A 5,499-nucleotide genomic window follows, 5' to 3' on the forward strand; every position below is an offset into this window, starting at 1 on the left:
ACCCAAATAGAAACCTTGCATACCAAAGTTATTACTAACCCTGCTGTGAGTTCCTGTCCTTGGTACTAACAAATGCAACAATCCTTTGAAGATAAAATGCCTCAGGGGCAGCTAGAAGCTGTTCCTGTGAGAAAGGGAACCACAGCGAGATAAGAAGGACCTAACTTGTGAAATGTATCACCATACTGTGGGAATGTAGTCTTCTTTAAAAAAGCCTTTGATGTGCTCATAGTTAAAATGTCTATGCCCCAAACGGAGGGCATCAGTTCCAATGTATCCATGCTCAGAACCTTTGGATTATCAAAATAAAGTCTTAACATTGTAACCAATGGAAGTCTGCTTACTTTGAAGTTCCATCGTCTGACACCTAGATGATGACCAAAGGAACTGAAACTGACCCCTACCCAAGAACACCCTCCAACTAAGTTTGCTGCCTGCCTGTATGTTTCCTCTAGACTTCACCCCATCCAGGAACAGACAGTGCAATAGCCCAAGCATGTGGATACATTAAAGAGGTTGGGGGACCCCACCCCACACAGCTGCAGTTTGGTCCTCTGGAGAAGGTAGAATAACAGCCTGGCAGGGCCGATGGGTGGGAGTAGGCAGGGTAGGTGGCTGCTTAAAGTGCTGCCCTGCTGGCGCCACTTTACTCCCCCTTGCCCATGCAGAGTGCTCCTCCAAGCCTTCCCTGAAGCCAGGTTCGGAGGAGCTCTACACAGTGCAGTATGCTCTTCGGAGGCTTCCTTGAAAGTCTCCAAAGACAGCACTGGCCACTTTTGGGTTGAAAGCGACTGAGGAGCATGTTTCCATTGCACGCATCAGTGCAATGTGAAGGCACCACTTGGCTGCTTCCAACCCAAAAGTGGCCGGGCACTGCTAAAACAGTGTGCTCTTCAGAGACTTCCAAGGAAGCCTCCAAAAAGCATACTGCAGGGGAAAGCGATGGCACGGCAACACTCTTGTGCGCTGCCCATCGCTCCCTCGTCTCCTGCTCACCTGTTGCAATGACATCACTTTTGGTGATCTCATTGTGCTGTGCACGAGAAGCGCGATGATATCTCCAGAGGGAGCTTGCGGCGAGACGTGGTGGTATGGCACAGGGGTCTGCCTCTAGCAGCAGAACTCCTAGCGCTGGGGCTGCAGCTTGGGAAGGTTGGTTGGTTAAGCAGCTGAATTTAGAGAAATGGATGAGCCTCAGAAGAGTCATGAAGATGCAATTCTCTTTCATAAGGCAATTTTAAATGCTGCAGAATTGATAGAAAAAGTTTTAATGGGGTTCCTTTTAGAAGGCTCCCAATTAACAGCAGCTTTACCTGTGGTGAGGTGAAGTCAAGTGTATGAGGATCTCTGCAGCTGGGGGTGGGGCAGTCGTGTAACCATATTTTATGGGATAGGATCATAATCTCTTTTATGATCCAAAAAGTATCTCAATTACTAACAATGGCTATGCGGATCAAAACTCAAAAGTTTTGATGTGTGGATTTTTTAATTGTTTTTTTTATCTGCAAGGTTCAGTTGAATTAAAAGTATGCCTGAAATATCATTGTCATATGAAATGGTTTCTGCCACAAAGATGAAGGTGCTAAGCGCCAGTTACTTTTCAAAGCTGCAAGTGGGGATGCTGCTGATACTGCCCTCTGTATTTCTTACAATATTCTGCAATCCATACCAGTTAAAAGTCATGGCTTAATTATTAAACAATTACTTTGCATATGTAGCTCTCCTTTCTTGCTGACACTAAAGCAGGGGTGGGGAACCTTTCTTTCTTGGATATTTATAACATCATTCACGGGCCATACAACATTATCAACTTAAATAACAGTGCTCTGCCGAGGGGCAAGACAGCGACGACATTGGATTTATATTCCACCCTCCACCCTGAAACAGAGTCTCAGAGCGGCTCACAATCTCCTTTATCTTCCCCCCCCCCCACAACAAACACCCTGTGAGGTGGGTGGGCTGAGAGGGCTCTTACAGCAGCTGTCCTACACCAAACTGGCTCAGAGAACGATTCAGGCCGGCAAAATTAATGCAAATAATTGTTTTTCTATTTGATGTCACGTGGGGAGAGCCTAATTTGGCACACACACACGACCCGCTATCCTAGGCAAATGCCTAGGTCCAGGGAGGGAGGGAAATGAAATGGAGAGAAGAAAGGGTAATAACGGAAAATAAATGGGGAAGAAAGGGAAATAAACGGAAATAAAGAAATGGGGGGGAAGAAAGGTGCCAGCAATCTCTGAGAGCCAGACCAAGTGATCTCAAGGGCCATAAGTGCCCCTTGGGATGGACATTCCCCACCCCAGCACTAAAGGAAGATTAGAATACAGAAAAAAGCGGGGTGGTGGTGGTGGTGGTGGAGGTATGTACCATAATCACCTGGGCCATTTTTATAGAAGTAGAAGCTGTGGTGTATGTTTTATTTTTTAAAAAATATTACCTTCAGCAGTGGTCCCAATCATTTAATCTTATATTTGCAATAAGTAAAATTGAATATCTGTTCTAGCTACTGATGCATTATTTTTCCAGCAACAAACAACAACAATTCAAGAAGGTTGTTGGGTTTTTGTTTTTGCACGAATAGGATAGTGTAGGGAGTGAAAGACAAAAGACAGCTAATCAATTTTATTTCACCTATACCTCACCTTTCTCCCCAGTAAAAGGAAGGCCTGGCAGTTTTTTGGTTCTGTTTGGTAGGCAATTCTTCCTGTTAATATTTATACCCCGCCTTTCTTCTCCGGTGGGATCCCAAGGCGCCTTACTCTTGTCGAATTTGGATGCGAAGTGCCAATGCCTAGGGAGCAGCTGCAGCTGGTGTAACGCCAGCTCTACCCAACAAGCCAAAGCACCGCAACTTTCTCTCAGGATGGCGGCCCTTGCCACCTTTGCTCGGCGGCGCCCCTCCCCGGAGCGTTGCAGACCTTTCCGAGTCGCGCACAATTCGCCCTCTGCACCCGGGGAGGGTGAAAAGGAGGGCAGTATCCTGCAGGGAAGCTGAGGGCAAAGTGAGGGCAGCAGCTTCACGCGCCCGGCGCACATGTGCGAGCCCCTTGGCACATGCTCACTGGAGCGGCGGCGGGGGGGGGGGGAGCCGGAGCATGAGCAGAAGCGGGGTGGGGGGAGCATCCCGAGGCTGCGCAATCAGACATCTTGGGTAGCTGCCGCGCTGAGCGGCCAGCCTCCCCCTCCTCCTGCCCGGGACGTCTTGCTTTGTGTGGCTGCACGCAGGCAGGCGGGCTCGCTCTCCACCTCTCCTCTCGGGCTGCACCGAGCCGAGCCTCCCCGGCCTTTCTCTGAGTCCTGCCCGTGGCGCGATGGCGACGCCGGCGGCGGTGAACCCTCCCGGTGAGTAGGGGCCGGCCGGGACGTCGCCTTTGTGCCCAGCGTGCGCGCATCGCGGGGACAGGCCGGCCTCTGCAGTATCCTTGGGCCGGGCCGGGGGCGATGTCAGCGGGGGGAGCCCTCGGGTTTGCAGCTCATCCGCAGAAGACGGAGATCAGAAAAGGGAGGCCTTGGCGGGTGGACTCTCTCTGTGGCATCCTCCTCCCTGAGGTGCCAGCCCTTCTCCTCTGGCTTCATGCCCCAAGCTCCAGAAGTTTCCCAGCCTGGAGCTGGCACAGGGCCGTAGCCAGGATTTTAAAAGTCGGGGGGCTTTTTTAAAAAGTCAGGGGGCCCCCTTTCCCATCCACTGTGGGGCTTGCCGCTTCTCAGAAGCTTTCTGGGGTAGGGGCAAAAGCTGGAAGCTCTGAAAGTGGCTAAGTCAAGGCAGCCAACCCTAAAACTTTGGAGTCAAGAAGGGGCTGCACTTTGCATGCAAACGGGGCGGGGGGGGGGGAGGTTCCTGCCACTTCCCTCTCCCCCACTCCAGCACTTTGCAACCAGCAGGTCCATTCGTCCCCCCCTCCCCAGCCCATTCCACTGGGCTTCTGTTTTTCACTCCTCCACCTCCCTCCTTTCCGTCTGATGCTTTTGCTACTGCAGTGCACCGGGCCCTGATCAGCACTCTGAGCTCTGGCTGCCGCTGATGACCCTTTGGCAGCTCGGCCATGACAAAAAAGGAAAAAAAGCAGGCTGCACCCCCCTGGAGGTGAGGGGGCCCTGCCTGGAAGTCAGGGGGCAGCCCCCTGTGGCTACAGGCCTGAGCTGGCATCCTCGCCTCCTCCCCCTCCCCGGGGGAATCGGGCAACTCTAGGCTGTGGGCAGATGCGGACCAGAGGGTACAGGTGGGGGGCGGAGAAGGTGCCCTGGGGAAGAGAGGATGCGCTGGCCCCGGTTTTAGCCCCCAGGAGACATCACCCTGCAGGGGAGACCCTCTGCTCAGACAGTTGCTTGAGATGCTCATGGCCGTGGTGGTTTGGCCTATGATGTCCAACCCATGCAGCTCAATTTGTTTCCCCTGCCACATTTGTCCAGGTACTGGCCTCTGCTTTCCTGTAGAAAAGGGACATGGATTAGTTCTTTTGTACAAATGTCTAGCCTGATCTCATCAGATCTTGGAAACTAAGCTGAGTCGGACCTGGTTAGTACTTGTGTGGGAGACCAAGGGTTGTTATGCGGAGGCAGGTAATGGCAAACCACCTCTGGATGTCTCTTGCCTTGAAAACCCTACAGGGTCTCCATAAGTCAGCAACAACAAACAAATGGATGCATAGTTGCACATGCAGGTTGTTTATGCAGTCCCTGGGGTGTGTGAACAAGGTTCCCAAAGAGTATTGATGGGGCATAAGTCTGATAGAGAGCTGGTCAGCCATCTGCTCCAGAAGCAGGCCTCAGATTAGCGGGAGCTCACAGGAGTGCAGCTCCTGTACCTTTCTGAGAGTTCCACCTCCTCCTTCCAACTTGTCCATTGAATAGTAGATGCAACTGCATAACAATTCCTGGATGAGCTCCCCCACCTATTCTACAAAACGACCCCTGTCCAGAAGAAACAGGATTTCTCTGTCTTGCTTTCTTGACCCACTTAATGTTGCCATTTAATCACCATGCCTTGCCTTGATCTTGAGTCTTTTTAGAAGGTTGATGTGTGGGGTATATACACTCATCCTGTTGGTGTAAACATGTCTACTCTGATGGGTAGTGGCAATCCAGAGTAGTGCATCTTTCACATCTCCTGCAGCTAAATCTTATTAATGGGATTCAATTTGAGATGATCTGCCATTGGCTCAGGGCCCCTACCTCAAAGGGAAGCTTTTGAACTTGTGGTGCCATGTCTCTGCTTGCCAGTATCTGCAGACTTGAGTTGCTGCTCATTCTGCAGAAGAGCAGTGGCCAGTGAAAAAGTTGGTGGCTCAGTGCCTCACTCCTCCCGTCATGCAGCCAGCTTAATGTGAAATCAGGTTGTTGGGGCCAGATCAGCCACTGCCCTCTTAAATAGGGCTCAAATTAATATTTCAAAACTGGGAAAGCAAGCATTATGGTTTTTAGACTCTGATGTTCTGAGGTGATGGAGAAGCTACTTGTACTAGTTTTTAAATTTGTCAAACTCTGCATGGGGTTACT

The sequence above is a fragment of the Heteronotia binoei genome, chromosome 19, assembly GCF_032191835.1.
Source record: "Heteronotia binoei isolate CCM8104 ecotype False Entrance Well chromosome 19, APGP_CSIRO_Hbin_v1, whole genome shotgun sequence".
Classification (NCBI taxonomy): Eukaryota; Metazoa; Chordata; class Lepidosauria; order Squamata; family Gekkonidae; genus Heteronotia; species Heteronotia binoei.